The sequence below is a fragment of the Schistocerca cancellata genome, chromosome 5, assembly GCF_023864275.1.
Source record: "Schistocerca cancellata isolate TAMUIC-IGC-003103 chromosome 5, iqSchCanc2.1, whole genome shotgun sequence".
NCBI classification, from domain to species: domain Eukaryota; kingdom Metazoa; phylum Arthropoda; class Insecta; order Orthoptera; family Acrididae; genus Schistocerca; species Schistocerca cancellata.
This window is the reverse complement of record NC_064630.1, coordinates 331,325,377-331,343,802: the sequence shown is the minus strand read 5'-3', so window position 1 is coordinate 331,343,802 and position 18,426 is coordinate 331,325,377. Positions and strand designations below refer to the sequence as shown.

The window sequence follows — 18,426 nt, the reverse complement described above, 5'->3', positions numbered from 1 at the left end:
TGCCAGTTTTTGCACCACACAGGCATCTTGTCTAAATCATTTTGCAATTTGTTTTAATCATCTGGTGACATTACATGAATGTAAATGACAGCATCATCTGCATACAGTCTAGGAGACCTGCCCAGATTGTCTCATAATCATTTATGCAGATCAGGAAAACCAGAGGGCCTTGTAGTGTAACATGGGTTATTGGCGAGAATGGCCTATGTTCCACTGAAGATGCTAATACTGGTAAAAGATGGTCATGTCTTTTATAAAGATTTTATATAGTGTGAAAAATATACTGTGCATGCCCCAATCAGTGATCTGTGCAGACAGTGTGTATGCAGTGAATCACAGCATGGTAAGTGCAGTAGCACTTGCTGAACATGGACATTTGTGACCCTAGAGCAGTGGTCATCAAACTGCGGCCTGCAAGCCACATGCTGCCAACCCAGATCATGTTTTCGTGCAGCCCGTGACCCTCTTCGGCTTCGCACCGGTAGCATTAGTTATCTGCTTGCCTGGCATAGCAGTGTTTTGTTTATGGAAACTGCATAGAATTGTGATTAAAGTCGGGGAAGTAATTAGGTAACTGAAAACCATCCACCACTTTCATTTAACGCGCCAAATGCCGGCGTTCCGCAGCACTAAAGGTGTGAGCAGCCTGCTAGCCAACAACGTGAGCCGTGCATCAAAAGGGCCACTTGTTTGTCAGCCGCAGGCTTGTCCCGCAGCCGCCTCATTGTTAGCTTTGTCGTGTCAGTGTGTCAGTCGTCAACTAAGTTTCGGTGCCCCTGAGCATTTGTCACTTATTGAGTGTATTTGTGCTCATATTTAGTGATATAATTATTAGTGGAATAAATAATGTCTGATGTACCCTCAAGAACAGTGACTAAGAGGAAAATATGTGAAGAGAAAAGAATTTTCCAAGAAATATGGGAAGCAGAGTTTTGCTTTATAAGTGGACACAAAGAAGGTAACACAACTTGCTTAATATGCTGGGATATGATTGTGGGACTGAAGAGATACAATTTATTTTGCCACTACACAAGTAAGTGCAATTCACTTACAGTAGCTTTTCCTTTTAATTCAAATGAAAGAAAGGAAAAAATTGCTCATTTACAATCTACCATTCATTGTCAACAAAATGTTATGTAAGCAGCAGTTGGGCAAAGTGAGGCGGTCACAAGAGCATCATACCAAATACGAAAAATTTTGGCAAAAAATAGGAAAGCTTTCACTGATGGTGAATTAGTGAAGCAATGTATGATGACTGTTTCTGAAACTTTGTTTCAAAATTCCTCCAACAGTAAACAAATATCAGCTGAAATAAATAAACTCGCACTTTCAGAATCTACCTGTCGACTTCGTATAGAAGATATTTCAAAATATATGTTTGAGGCAGTAATTAATAAAGTCAAACTATGCAAATACTTCAGTCTTTCATATGATTCCAGTACAGATTTAGCTTTGATGGCTCAGTTTTCATTATTTGTGAGTTACTCCACAAATGATGGGGTAATAGAGGAAGAGTTTTTAGCAATTATAACCATGAAAGGTCACACAGAAGGATGTGATTTTGTGGATGCAATTAAAGAATTTGAAAAAAAAAAATGACTTATCTATGAGCCAAAAAAGTTTGACGACCACTGCCCTAGAGAAAAGAGACATACTACAGTGTAGACACTCAAGACAAATGAAGACTGTAAATCTTAGATCATAACTTGAGTTTGGTGTAGTTAGACATATTGAATGATCTACTGAAGTTATGAGTTGGTGGTAACTGGACGTGTCTTCACAACTGGTTAATTAGTTAAAGCAATACAGCACAGTATCACTGAAGATGTGTTTATCATTCAGTAGATGGAAATAGTGAGACACTCTCTTACAGCATCACTGTACCTGGAGACAAAATCAAGAAGCACAAGTTCAAGTTCATGTACAGCCATGGTACAGAGTAGATGGACCACAACAACAAAACAGATAGGTGATAGTATTGAAGAAGAACAGCAAAAGGTAACTTAGACCACATCAAATTGACAGATGTGCCACACAATGTTCCCTACTCATGGCGTTACAGTCAAGTCACCATACACACCCACACAATGTTCCCTACTCATGGCGTTACAGTCAAGTCACCATACACACTCACGAAAGGGAAACATCGCAGTCTATATCACTTCCTTGGAGAATGTCAGATATTACTTTGTTTCACTCGATAACTTTCTACCAATTATTACAAACTATGACAGGAAATCATGGATCCAGTCACACAACTGAGATGATATTCCATGGGCACACAATTTAAGTAGAAGTCGCTTATGGGGTACAGTGTCAAAAGCTTCTGGAAGTCTAGAAGTAGGGAATAAATTTGACCTCTCCTGTCAATAGCACTCATTACCTTATGAGAATAAAGAACCAACTGTGCTTCACTAGAATGATATGTTCAGAAACTGTTTCAGCTATTGTGTCAATAAATAGTTTTCTTTGAGGTGATTCATAATGTTCAAGCATAGTACATCTTCTAAAATGCTATTTCAAATCGACGTTAATGATATGGATCTGTAATTCAGTGGATTACTCCTATTTCCTAACTTGGGTATTGATGTGACTTATGTAACTTTCCATTCTCTGGGTATGGATCTTCTTATGAGCAAGCGGTGCATGTAACTGCTAAGTATGTAGCTATTGTACCAGCATACCCTGAAAGGAACCTGACTGGTGTATAATCTTGACTGGAATCTTGCCTTTCTTAAGTATTTTAAGCTGCTTTGCTATGCCAAAGATATCTACTTCTACGTTACTCATGTTAGCAGTTATTCTCGTTTCAAATTCTAGAATATTTACTTCATCTTCTTTTGTGAAGGAATTACAGAAAACCGTGTTTAGTAACTCTGCTTTAGCGGTGCTGTCATCAATATCATCACCACTGTTATCGTGCAGTGAAGGTACTGATCACATCTTGCCACTGGTGTACTTTAAATACAATCAGAATCTCTTTGGGTCTTCTGTCAGATTTCAAGGCAGAGATTCTTGTGGAAACTATTAAAAGCATCTCGCACTGAAGTTTGCAGAAAATTTTTCAGCTTCTGTAAAACTCTGCCAATCTTTTTTTTTTTTTTTTGCACTATTTTTTTGTTGCTTCTGCAATAGTGTTCTGACCTGTTTTATGCACCATGGATTATCAGTACCATCTCTTATTAATTTATTTTGTGTACATTTCTCAATTGCCATTGATATACTATTTCTTTGAATTTAAACCACGTTTGGTCTACACTTACACAGTCAGATTGAAGGTGCCATCACATTTTTACCTGCATGTTTTAATAGTTGTATTTTGCATTTATTTTTGGAGGGTTTGGATATTATGGTACTCAGTGTAGCTACAATAACTTCATGATGACTAATCCCTCTATCTGTCATGATGTTCCTTATTTCGTCAGGATTATTTGTTGCTAAAAGGTCGAGTATGCTGTTTTGTCCACATACACTTCAAATTGACTCATGATAAATGCTTCTACAGCAATAAACACTCCATCAAAATAATTTCCTGAGAAGGCAACAGTACGATTCTGGCTGACGTTTTATGCCTACCTCTGACTTTAAACATGTATTATCACCAATGTACTGATGGTATATTGAAGCCATCACCAGCTATAATTGTATGAGTGAGGCACCTACTGGAAATGACACTCTAGTTTTCTTTGAACTGTTCAGCAACTGTGTCATCTGAGTCAGGAGGTCAGTAAACAAAACCAATTATTAATTTATTCCAGTTGTCAAGTATAATCTCTTACCATACTAACTCACAGGAACTATCCACTTCAATTTCACTATAAGATAAATGCTTCTCACAGCAATAAACACCCCATCACCAACTGTAATTAATCTATCCTTTCCAAACACGATTAGGTCCTTTGTAAAAATTTCAGCTGAACTTATTTATGGCTTTAGCCAGTTTTCCACAGCTATAATGATTTGCGAATCAGTGTTTCCTATTAGCACCTGGAGCTTTGGTTCTTTTCCAACAAAACTCTGTCAGTTTACAACTACAATATTGGCTGTTCCTACATCCATCCTCTTCCTATGTTTGTGATGTACCCTTTGAAGCTGAAGCCCTTTCTGCAAACCTAAACAACTGCACAGTCTCCTTCACACAGCTCTTGCTACCCATGTAGTTGCTTCTTGCCTGAAGTGGACTCCTGACCTATTTACTGTCAAGGTATCTGCAGCCTACGTGGTCACACAATTGTCTGAGCCTCTGATTCAGACCCTCCACTTGACTCTGTAGCAAAGGACCACAGTTGGTTCTGTCGACAGTGCTACAGATGGTGAAGTTCACCTTCATCTTGCAAGCAACACTGGCACTCTTTACTAGTTTGCCGACCACCTGAAACTAGCTACTTATCCATCCATCCAAAACAATACACATCATTAGTACCAACATGAGCCCCCACCAGCAGTTGGCTGCATACTGTGCTCTTCATGGCATCTGGAAGCACCTGTTTCGCACCTGGAATGACTCCTCCTGGTGTGCACACAGAGGGGCTTCATTGTGCGCTTAACATTGCAACTCCCAACTACCAGTAATCCCACCCTCTGTGAATGCCCAGACCTTGCAGGCCAAAAGGATTCCTCTGGAACAGGGCGAGCAAATTCACATGGCTCAGGGACTGCATCAGCCACAGATTGCACCTGAAACCTGTTTGTCAGACAAACCAGGGAGGCCCTCTCAGCAGCCCCTTGGAAAGTCTTTCACTGCTGGCCACACCTTGGAACGACCTCCCACTCAACCACAGGTAAGGGATTAACATCAGCGTAGGCAGTACCCAACACCATCAAGCTGGGTGACCAAGGCCAACACCACCTGGGGCTGAGAGTGAAGGGCCACCACCTCAGCTCACATCTGAACATAGCAATCACAGTTCCCATCCATACCCAAGATGGACTGATAAATACACAAATACATTTGGAATATAGGAGTTGAAGCTAAAAAACACTGACAAAATGTAAAGTAAGTCGCTTTTCCTGAGAAGTGGTGTCACCTAACAGTACTCTATTGAGCTGCTGCTAGGAGAGCTATCACTTGACTGGAGGATCTAACTAATACAACCAGATCTTGAAACACAAAAACTAGTAGATGGTATGATGCAAATAGTGGTTTTATGAACTACACAGTTAATAAATCACAGAACTGTGCCTGGTAAATAAACAAATACATGCAAGAAACAGGACTTGAAGCTAAAGAACACTGATTAAATTTAAGATAAGTTGCTTCTTATGAGAAGCTGTGTCAACTCACAGTGCTCATAAATATAATTCACACACAAAGGATGTAACAGTCTTTATCTGCAGCAGGAATGCAGATCCTTTCTCACTGACAGTCTAGCCAACACTGGTCTGAATACATGTGCGAATATGGGTGTAAAATGTCTTGTACAGCACTTCATTACACCTCACTGGCACTTCCCTTCCCCAGACTAAACCTTTCACACACTGGTAAAATTCACTGCTCTGTTTTACCCTTTTGTTCATTGCTGTCCCCTTCCCTACAATCTCCATTATCACACAACCTAAATATTTAAAGTTGTCCACAATTTCAATATTCTATAATTTAATATTAATTTGTCCTTTATGTTTTCTGTCTCCTCTGGTAACCACCACAGTCTTACTCTCCTCTACACTGTATTTCATGCCATATGTCTCGATTTATTCATTTAAGATGGCTAATTGTCCTTGTACATACTTACTGTCAATTCCCCACAAGATAATGACACTGGCAAATAGCACCAAGTTCCTCTCCCTTTTTCTATGAGTGTCTTGTGCCTCTTTCATGATTTCATTCGTTCCCACTATAAATAATAACTGTGACATTATACTTCCTTGTGTCAATCCCATAACATTCCTAAACCAAACACGCCTTCCAACTTGGCTTTGGACACACCTGAAGTTTTTGTCATGCATTGTTTTACAACTCCCTTTCTCTCCAAAGTTTCCCTTACCTTTTCTCAGGGGATACTGCCAGATTCCATCACAAAGCCAAGAAATGACATCACCAGATTTTTCCATCAACTGTCTCATACTAAAGATTGGGTCCACTGTTGGTCTACCATGTTGAAAGCCATACTGCTCCTCTTCTAACTGAGCTTCCACTTTTCCCCTAATTCTTCTTTCCAGTATCCTATCCATTATTTTTGATAAATGTGATATAAGTGTGATCTCTCAATGGTTATCATGTACCTTTTCATCTCCGTTCTGGAATTATTATTGCCTTTCACCATTTTTCAGGTCCACATTTCTGAGTAGATCCCTAAGCACCTTATCAATCTGTATAACCATTGTAGTACAGTAATCCACTGGACCAATCAAGGCCTTTTTGGTATGTTCTGGAGTTTGCCACTGATGGGACTACCCATTGGTAGGAGTATATAAAACAAGACCCGTCGTGGGTTCGAACATCAGTTTCTTACCAGTGACAAAGGGAGTACTGAAAAAGTTGTGCAGTCAGTGAATAAAAACAAACAGTGATGTGTGAGTAGTCAGAAGGCAAAGAGATACAGTGACTGAAAACAAATAAAAAATAACGTGTGAAAAGTGTGTTAAGTGTACTTAGTGTATTTGTTAGTAAAATGTTGATTTGATTTATATTTTAGACAATATCCACATGTAGAAGATGAGGAAATCTTGCCAGTTCTGAAGCAAAACAGCAAAAACAAAAAGAACAGCAAGAAAATGAAACATACGAAGAGTGTGAAGCACATTTAAGTTCGCAACAAACGAGAACGAGTACTGTGAGAAGCTGAGAAACAGAAGAACACTGAAATGAACAGATTGAAGACTCAAGAACTGTGACAAAGTCTTATAATAAGAGACTGCAAACTCAAGTCAGTCATGACAATAATACACTATGAAAAGTGCACACAAGGACAAGTAAACAGTACAACCTATCAAATGAAGCATTCCACTACAACCCAATGAAAGAATCTAACAAACACAAACACATCATAATTTATGCAATAGGAAAAAATTCAGTAGAGAAACACCAGGATTCAGTTACATGAATGAAAAAATTCGATTACTACCAGTGGAAGTACCTCTGCAGGAATTTTTACATTACATGACTGGGACAACTCCAGAATCAAAACTCTTCCTTCAAAATACAAAAGCATACAGTGCCTGCTTCCAAATGACTTCTTTTGGAGTCACTTCAATCAATGCTAACAGACATGAAATTGATTATGTTTTTTTCCATCAAAGGACAAACTTCTGATAACAAGAGATCAGTACTACCACTTCCCAATGAAGGACATACATTTTTGCAAGCATATTTCACCAGAAATGAAGAAATAGACATTGATCAACAATGTACAAATATCAGTGGATTGAGATGAGAAGTAGTGCAAGATGTACAGAGGACCTTACACAAATAAAATCAACTGATTCACATATTCAAAACAGCACTAGACAGGATGATTTCTGATGACTGTAAAGCTATAATTACACATTGCATTACATTCATATGATGCCCTCCAATAGCCATTAATATTTCTGCATGGAGGGGAAAAATATAATTTTAATGTGAAACATATTCAACCTGAAACAGGCATATTGCTTAATTATCAGAGACAATGATACATACATCCCTCGCCATTGATTCCAACAATTCCTGGTATATATATAAGCAAAAGTAGAAGTGGAACAGGTACTTTACATAAGACTGAATAATAAGAAACTACACATGGAAGAATACACCTACTTTCAAGACACAATCATAAATGCACAAATACACTCAAGATTCCATGACCTACATAAGAAGATGTGGATGACCTGACCTCTTCTTAACATTCCTGCGCAACTCATCGTGGCCGGAAATCAAAGAACAACTAAGATGTCGACAAGCCCCCATGCACTGACATGACATAATAACCTGAGTTTTCCAGCAAAAGCAAATGAGATTTATTGAAGTCATTACAAAATGACATATCTTTGTAACCATTAGATACTGGATGTATGCAATTGAATGACAAAAACAAGGACTGCCTCACTCACAAAATCTCATATGGGTACACGACAGAATTCATACCACAGATATCGACAAAATCATCCAAGCTGAATTTCCCAATCCACAAGAAGATCTGGAACTGTATGACACAGTGGCGAAAAACATGATTCATGGACCATGTGGGCCACTGAACTGCAATTTGTCATCTATTAGTGATGGAATACATAAAAAAAAAAAAAAAAAAAAAAATCAAGACCATACTTGGACGACAAACACAAACTGGAGTTAAAGGCTATCCAAAAATGGTGGCTTCAGAGCAAAAATATGAATTCCGGGTAAAAATAAGTTGGAAATAGATTATCAACGGGGTGGTACCATGTAACATACGACTTTCCAAAATGTTCCAAGCACACATAGACTTCTGCAATTCAGTGAAATCCATCAAATATGTATGTAAGTATGTGAATAAAGGCAGTGACATGGCAATATTTCAAACAGCCAAAGACAGTGAACAAGAAAACAGAAACAACAAGCTCCTCATGTGCCACATGGGAAGATACATACACAGTAATGAAGCAACATGGTGGATTTTTTGTTTTCTCACACATGAAAACAAACCAATTGTGCAACACCTAGCACTATATTTGGGGAATGGACAGAGAGTTTGTTTCACAAAAGACAATGCCAGAAAAATTGCAAGAAACCCCCTCAGCATATAACATTACCAGATTTTTACCAAATGTGCCAAATGGATCCAATCACGAAAACATTACTATATGTTGACATACCTACCTATTACATATGGAAAAAAAAGAAAAACCTTTCAACAATGAAAACAAGGAATTCCAGGAGAAGATCATCCAGGAATCACGAAAACTGGCACACTAGGCTGGGTACATCCAAACAACACCAAATGTTTCCATCTCTGGAAGCTGCTACATGAAATACAGAACCCACCAAGTTTACAGATCTCAAGACTCTTGACGGTTCCCTAAGCCAGATGTACAGATAAGCATGCCAATACTTACTGGAAAATTACAACCACTGTGGATTCAGTCAACAGGAAGCTGCACTCACAGGCTCTGCTGAACAAATGAAAGACTTATTTGCCATAATTCTAAAACCATGTAACCCATACAATCCAAAGCAGCTATGGGACTCTTTCAAAGAGAGTATGAGTGATGACATACTGTACCAAATCCACCATGCTCATCCTGAATTGACCATCGAATTCAGTGATGACATCTTCAATGAAACATTCGTTCGCCTAGAAGAGATGTTTACATTAGTACAACTTAGGATGCAAGCATCACGAAAAGATGCTATCAGTGTGCTAAACTTTGAAATTAAAAAGGAGAAAAGCTACAGCATCAATGAACTACTTCAATACATTGCTCACTACAAACCACTCCTCAATGGAACTCTAAAGGAAATTTACAACAATATCATGTACTAGGTCGACAACACTGGTGGAATTATTTACTTGGATGCACCAGGTGGCACCGGGCCAACGTTTCAAATAAATCTAATGCTGGCAGAAATACTTGCTAAACAACACATCACACTTACACTGGCATTGCAGCCACACTTATGGAAGGTGGACGAACTGTCCACTCTGCCCTACAACTACCATTGAATACAGCCGAAGAACAATTCCCGGTGCATAAAATCTCAAGAGAATCTGGGCAGGGTGAACTTCTTAAGCAAGCTAAAATTATCTAATGGGTGAATGCACAATGGCATATAAAAAAGTCACTGGAAGCCGTAGACAGAACATTGCAAGAATTGTGAAGAAACTCTGAAGTGATGGGAGGAGCTTTGCTCATACTCTCAGGAAATTTTCAACAAATACTTCCAGTTATCCCCATATCAACTCCAGCAGATGAAATCAGTACATGGTTTAAAAAATCACTTCCCTGGCCACACAAACAAATACATTGTCTAACAAAAAAATATAAGAGTTGAGCCATCAAAAGACAAAACAACAGCACATTTTGCTAAACAACTTTTACAAATAGGTGAAGGCACATATCCTACTGAGCAGACAACTGGCCTCATTAAACTCAACAGTGATTTCTGCAACACAGCCATTGCTGAAAACCAATTCATTGACCAAATTTTCCCAAACAATGTTCACAGCTGTACCAATCTCGACTGGCAATTTGAAAGAGCAATTTTGGCAACTAAAAATAATATTGCAAACAATATCAACTTTGATAATCAAAAGAAAATTCCTGGTGAAGAGAGAATATACAAATCAGTCGACACGGTGGTAAACGTTGAAGAAAGTGTGAACTTCGCTACAGAATTTCTAAACTCTTTGAACGTACCAGGAATGCCATTAAAGTGCCTTTAATTTCAAACTGGATCTCCAATCATACTACTACAAAATCTCAATTCACCAAAAATGTGTAATGGCACAAGGATAATCATCAAACACTGAAGCCGAACTTATGATTGGAAAAGTACAAAGAACACACACTATTTATCCCCAGAATAACACTGTTCTCTACTGAACAGTCATTCAAATTTAAAAGACTGCAGTTTCCAGTCAGATTAGCTTACAGTTTGACAATTAACAAAGCACAAGGACAAACTTTTAAAATATTCTAGCATCAACCTCTGACTCCTGCTTCTCTCACGGCCAACTATACATAGCTTGGCCTTGAGTAGGAAAAGTCGAAAAATTTTGTACCTATATACCCTGGATAACAAAATGAAAAATGTTGTTTATAAACAAGTATTGTAAATAGTTAGAACATGTTTTCAATAATTTCTTTTACCTCTTATACTTTAACAAGTATTGCCAATAGTTAGCCAGATATCCTAGCTAGTAGGAAATAAAGGGAAAAGGACTCTAATTGTTGAGAACACATTCCTTTGGAAGAATTGTGTTCTTATTAGAATTTTACTTTTCATTGCCTTCCTTTGAGAGCAGAAAACTCACGGATAATGTTATTGAAGTCAAAATTAGCAGCTGTGTAATATTCCTTTATCAAGATACCTTTATTTGACAGTCTACTTCACCTATGCTCCACTATAAGTAGTTTTTTTATCATTTTTAATTTGCTGAAACTTTGTTGAAATTATCATAAATATCCTCACATTTATTTCAATATTTGGATAAGCATCTTGCAACCCATACATCAAAAACAAAATATTCAAAATCGAAAACAAAACATTCAAAATATCTGGGAATCTGTGTTTGTGCTCTTCATCTGCTCTTTCTACCGGAATTTTCAAGCATTTATTTATTTAAATAGGTCTGCTGTATCGACATTTCCGTTATATTTGGCCTCAAAATCTGCTGAATATTTTTGAATAAGAAACCCAGTGTTCACTGAACACTTTCCTGGCAGAAAATTAAAATGAGATGAAATGTTGTGTTTTATGTCAGATATGTTTCCCATTCCACTGATTATTCTGTCAAATATTTTGAAACACTCTATTTTAAGAGTTTCATTCCAGTCCTCAGTTGGCTGAAATCGGCAAAAATAGGGAGCCTACCTTTAAACAGCATATTATTTGCTTCAACATCCAGTGGCCAACCTTCGAGACTGTACAACACCGTAGTGATGTACCAACAAAAACTCCACATTCAAATGGGATAACTGTGTAGGTAGCAGCTGTATGAACTAAGGGCACTGTTGACACATAACCGAAATGATGCATGTTCGGTCCTGCATTCCAAACCCCTCCCCCACCCTTACTGACATTCATCAACAAGAAATGTTACAAACAGCAAACGGGTCCATCTCTTAGTAGTGTTCCATATTCTGGAGCTGTGTGGTTGAAATTCTAGTATTCTTACAGTGATTTTAAAATGAATAAAGCAGATTCTTTGCTGAAAACGCCCTTTAATTTATTTAATATGGAAGAGCAGCTATAATTCAAGCATTTAGATGCACATCAACCAACTGAAATATTACACATACAAAATAAAAAAACAAAAACGAAAATTGAGTTCACTTCTGTATGCACTTTATTATTAGCTACAGTATTTCTTGAATTATGCCTGTACTTATAGCTGTATAATTGCCATATTTACTATTTTTTAGTGTTTTTAAGCAGTATAATATAAATGAAAGTTATATAACAAACAGTTTGTAACAATTCTGTCATAAAGTTTATTGAGTTTTTTCTGGGCCCCACCAATGAAAATGAGTACCAACACCACGAATGTATCACCAACTTCTCCTACTGAAAATCAGAAAATTACTCATTCTCTCAAAAACAAAGGGTCATCCAGTTTCATGGTGTTTCTAATACAGTACTAAAGATTTGTTCCCAAATCACAAACCCAATATGTAATGCATCACTAACTCAAGACATTTTTCCACAGAGACAGAAATATGCTGTTGGTAAACATCTCTTTGACAAAGATGATAAGAGAGATGTCAATAATTACTGACCTGTTACACTGCTGAGACCATTTTCTAAAATTTTTGAGAAGGTGATGTATTCTAGAACAATATCTCCCCTTAGCAACAATAATAGTCTCAGCAAATTACAGTTTGGGTTTCAGAAGGGTTGCTCCACTGACAATGCCATTTACAGATTCACTCACCAGATTTTACAATCACTAAATAATAAAACAGGGCTGGTTGGTAATTTCTGCAACCTATCTAAGGCATTTGACTACATGAATTGCCCTATTCTCCTAGATAAATTTATGTTTTATGGGACTCATGGCATAGCCAACCAATAGATAATGTCATATAAAACCAAAATAATGTAGAAATTTATACTTCGTAATTCAACCAATATAGTCTGGGGACCTTCTGTCTAACATACAAGCAGAGTTAGTTCTATTGCAGATGACACTTTTATTGTAATCAATCTGAGCAAACAAGCAGAAGAAATGACAAACAAAGTTCTTAAATAAATAAAAGTACCATTGACTGGTTTTCTGCAAATGGTCTTACTCTCAATTTTAAAAAGGCACAACATATTCAGATTTGCACATCTATGGGTACTACACCAACGATAATGGTAACACTTGGTGAAGAAGTAATAAACAGAGCAGAAACTTCAAAATTCTTAGGTGTCAATATCAATGAGAATTTAAATTCTACGCAATATAATTTGTAACTCCCAAAACAATTTAGTTCAGCCATACTTGCACTTAGCATCACTGGAAATCTTGGGGAAATACAAATCAGTAAGCTGACATATTTTGCATATTTTCATTCAATAATATCACATATAATAATGTCCAGGGATAACTTATCTTTAAGAAGGACAGTCTTCATTGCCCAAATATGTGGTGCTCACCGGTGATCAGCTAGTACACATCTGTTTAATCAGTTGAGCATGCTGACTACTGCTTTACAGTATATTTCTTCTCTCATGAAGTTTGTTGTAAATAATCCACTTAAGTTCAAAAGGAGCAATGATGAACATAACTACAATAGCAGAAGGAAAAACGACATTCATTACCCCACATTAAGGTTGTCTTTAGCACTAAAAGGGGTGCACATTTCTGCAACAAAAATTTTTGATCACTCACCCAGTGATATAAAATGCCTGACAGACACAGCAAAGTAAAATTTGAAAATAAACTGAGAAAGTTTCTGCTTGACAATTCCTTCTATTCCACACAAGATTTTCTATTATTATAATGTGTAAAAGGTGGTGGGTAGGAATTAGTAACTCACATCTGTATATCTTTTCTCTTTATGTAAAAATTAATTTGCGATGGGAATTTAAAATGACTCATTCCACATCTTTACAATCTATCATGCAAAATGATCCATGGAACAAATTACTAACTAACCAATCACACTTTCCAATAATAAGTATAGAAATCAATATCACAACAGAATGAAACAGGGATGCATAAATGGCTCCCTCTTTGATCACAATAGTTGCTGGAAACATACTTTATCTAGTAACAGATTGCAAACTAATCTGTAGAGAGATTATTATGCTCCAATATGCAGACTGATGGAATGAGTTGTTCACTCATGCAAACAGCATCTGGTAATGTGATTCTTCAGTTTCTCCCGGCGTATTTCTTGCTCAAACAGTCCACGGGTGTACTGCCAGTCCATAGTGTCCAACGGGACCAATATTTTGCTGATCAGACATGTCGCCATTGTCAGGTGCACTGACGAACTGAGCTCCTGATGGCGGACAGCCGTATTAAATCCCTTCCCCTCACGCCCACGGGTCAGTGGTCACTGAGACGCTGGCGTCAGCATCTGTGGTGACCTCGGTGTAATTGCCACATCCACCCTAGTTGCCCGTTCATTTCCTTTGCTGAGCGTCTTTTTAATTAGACTCATTGTTGGTTCCAATGCCCTGCTAAGGTTGTAGCCACAATCTCAGTTGATGAGTCCGTCCCTGGTACAAATTTTGATAGCCTCTCTGACAACGCTGTCCCAGTATTTAGATGTATGTACCAAGACCCTGGTATGTTGGTAGTCCATTTAGTGATTTTCGATGGTGCGCACTGCCTGTCCAATATAAGTCTTCCCACATTGACATGGAATCTGGTGTATGCCGGACTTCCAGTGGCTATCTCTTTCTCCGTGACTTCTTCCGTCTCCACACGCTGTACTGTAGAGGTGGGGCAGAGAGGGCATCTAATCCGCCATTCTGAATAACCATTTTTCCAGAATACAGTTTTGAGGTGTCCCAGCTCTTGGGGCAGATTCTCTGCATCAGAGATGGAGCGCGCTCTGTGCACCAGTGTTTTTAAGACCCCATTCCTCAGTGCAGGGCGGTGGCAGCTATCCACATGCAAATACAGGTCAGTGTGTGCTTTCTTCCTGTATACCCCGTAGCCCAGGGTGCCATCTGCTCTTCTTGTGACCATGACATCCAGGAATGGTAATCTTCCTTCTGCTTCGGTCTCCATAGTGAGTTTGATGTTTGGATGTATGGAGTTCAGGCGTGTAAGGAAGTCTAGGAGCTTGTCCCTTTCATGGGGCCAGATCACAAATGAGTCATCCACATAACATAGAAAACAAGTAGGTTTCCATATAGATGATGCCAAAGCTTCCTCCTCGAAGAACTCCATATAGAAATTCATGACCATAGGCGAGAGTGGGCTCCCCATTGCGACTCCTGTTTATACATAGTATGCTCTATTAAAGAGAAAATACGTGGAGAACAGACTGTGCTTGAAAAGGTCAGTTGTCTTCTCGTCAAATTTCTGTGCAATAAGCTCAACTGACTCTCGAAGAGGCACCCTGGTGAATAAAGAAACAACATCAAAACTCACCAGGATATCTTAGTCTTTCAGCTTGAAGTTGTCAAGACATTTTACAAAATCCACAAAATGACGAACGTGATGAGGGCATTTACCCACATAAGGGCTTAGTAATTCTGCCAGGTATTTGGCCAGCAAATATGTAGGTGGCCTAATGTTTCTGACAATTGGGCATAATGGCTCCCCTTCTTTGTGGACTTTTGGGAGTCTATAAAATCTTGGCATCCTTAAAAGGTCAATTTCTTGTTGAAACCCTATGCTTAATCTGCATCCTTGAGAAGAGCTCTAGTCTTGTTCTCCATCTTCTTTGTGGGGTCGACGTTGATCTTCCTGTAAGATTCATCATTTGGCAGGCTCTGCATCTTCTCAATGTAGTCCTTATGGGAAAGAACAACCATAGCATTGCCTCTGTCAGCCAGTAAGACAACAATCTCAGGGCTCTGTCTCAGGTCTCGAATGGCTGCCCACTCCCAAGTATTCGACTTGATCGGTTTAGTTCTCGTCAGAGCGTGGCAGGTTTCCCAGCGTACTTCTTCAGCTGCTTCAGGTGGTAGTTGCGCAGCAACCTGTTCAACTGCACTGACAGTGTCCGCTACCGGTGTGAACCTAGGTGTGGGACCAAAATTAAGTCCCTTCTCCAAAACAGAAACTGCATCCCCAGTCAGCTCAATGTCCACGATTTGATGACCGTATTGCACGGGGCCTCCAGCGATTGTTTGTCAGAGAGACGATTCTGCACATAAGAAGACCTCAGGACGTCAGATGTCTAAATTCTCTCATCTCTCTGACAACTTCAAGCTGAAAGACTCAGATGATATCCTGGTGAGTTTTGACGTTGATTCATTACTCATGAGGGTGCCTCTTCAAGAGTCAGTTGAGCTTATTGCACAGAAATTTGACGAGAAAACGACCGACCTTTCCAAGCACATTTTGACCTCTACATATTTTCTCTTTAATGGAGAATACTATGTATAAACAGGAGTCACAATGGGGAGCCCACTCTCGCCTATGGTTATGAATTTCTATAGGGATTACTTTGAGGAGGAAGCTTTGGTATCATCCAAATGGAAACCTACTTGTTTTCTACGTTGTGTGGAAGACATGTTCGTGATCTGGCCCCATGGAAGGGGCAAGCTCCTAGACTTCCTTACGAACCTGAACTCCATACATCCGAACATCAAATTCACTATGGAGACTGAAGCAGAAGGAAGATTACCATTCCTGGATGTCATGGTCAAAAGAAAAGCAGATGGCACCCTGGGCCATGGGGTATACAGGAAGAAAACATACACTGACCTGTATTTGCATGCGGATAGCTGCCACCACCCTGCACAGAGGAATGGGGTGTTAAAAACACTGGTGCACAGGGCATGCACCATCTCTGATGCAGAGAGTCTGCCCCAAGAGCTGGGACACCTCAAAATTGTATTCTGGAAAAACGGGTACTGGAATGGCACCTATACAGTGCAGCGTGTGGAGGCAGAAGAAGTCACGGAGAAAGAGATAGCCACTGCCTATATACCATATACTGGCACACTATCAGGGAAAATAGGACAAATATTGAGGAAACACCGAGTAGGAACTGTCTTTTGCCCACCAAATAAAACACAAGCATTATTGGGAAGTCTCAAAGATGATCTGGGTTTGTGGAAGGCAGGCGTATACCAGATTTCATGTCAATGTGGGAAGACTTATATGGGACCGACAGTGAACACCATCAAATACCGTTTCCGAGAACATCAGAGGCACACTCAACTTGGGTACCCCAACAAGTCGGCGGTCGCAGAGCACTGTTTGTCTGAAAATCACAAAATGGACTACCAACATACCAAGGTCTTGGCACAGACATCTAAATACTGGGACACCGTCGTCAGAGAGGCTATGAAATTTCATACCAGGGATGGACTCATCAACTGAGATTGTGGCTACAATCTCAGCATGGCATAGGAACCAGCATTGAGTCTAATTAAAAAGATGCTCACCTAAGGAAACAAACGGGCGACTAGGGCGGACGAGGCAATTACACCAACGCCACCACAGGCACCAATGCCAGCGTCTCAGCGACCGCTGGTGCACGGGCGTGGTCCGCAAAGAGAACACCTTGCGAGGGGAGGGGATTTAATACGGCCACCTGCCATCAGGAACTCAGTTCATCAGCACACCTGACGATGGTGACATGTCTGATCGCCAAAATATTGTGCCCGTTGGACACTATGGACCAGCAGTACACACGTGGAATATTCAAGCATCTGATAATAATCCCAATCAATTACTTGTTTGTGGAAACATGGCAAAGTACTGTTTGTAATTGTATGTGTTTGTGAAGTGTTTGCCACGATAATGTTGGTATAATAGCACTAGTATTCTCTGGAATGCAAAAAAAGATTGTTAATCCTCGGTTATTGAATTCACATTTCAGTGTGTGCACAATAAGAAAATAAAATAAATGGTAAAACGTAAGTTATATTGAGTTCATACTGAACACAGAGTGCAACAAATTAGTGATCATGATACGATTGGCGAGATGATGGCATTTGGAAGGTAATTTGCCACGAAATTTTCAACGTAATTTTTTTTAACATGAGTTCATGGTATACCCTGATTGAAAAATACAAAAGTTATCAACAGCAAATGGACATGAAGGGAATAAGACTGAATGTAAGCTGAAGATTGAAAACATAAGCATTAAAGTACCACCGTTTTGAACAGAGAAGCCAAAGTGCAATTTACGGTTACTGGTGTAGCTATGGAGGCCACTAAATTTAATGTCTGCTCACTCAGATGGAGCCAAAATACGTGGGATCTAGCTAAAAGTGCTGAAAACAATATATATTCTCTTACAAAAGAATTACTTTTTTCCCATCTTTAAAGAAAGTGAAGAGCACCAAATTAAAAAACTCTGGAGTGTTTTAGAACTGGGCGATATGTAGGTAGCCTAGCCAATTATTAAGAAAAATCTGGGGCTGTGCTGGTTCTAGTGTCTCAGACAAGATCTTGAAAATGCTTTGGCTTGGCAAACTGTGTTTTAGTTACTTCTGATGAAACAGTCTATAAGATTGCTCAAATGGCAGATCATATGGTCGAAATGCACTCTGTTCAGTGAGGTTCAAATTGCATCAGTACAGTCCACTCCATTGACATTTTCACCAATGTCAGTCTAAGGTCTTCTCTTAAAAATTGAAGAATTAGAAAATGATATTAAGATGCTCTAAAAGTCCAGTAGACA

The 18,426-nt window shown here is 39.0% G+C and overlaps 1 protein-coding gene across 1 annotated transcript in view; it reads right to left on the bottom strand.

Moving 5' to 3' along the window:
* Positions 1-18,426, bottom strand: part of LOC126188522 (uncharacterized) — a 145,233-nt gene that overhangs the window by 84,130 nt on the left and 42,677 nt on the right. The window lies entirely within an intron of this gene.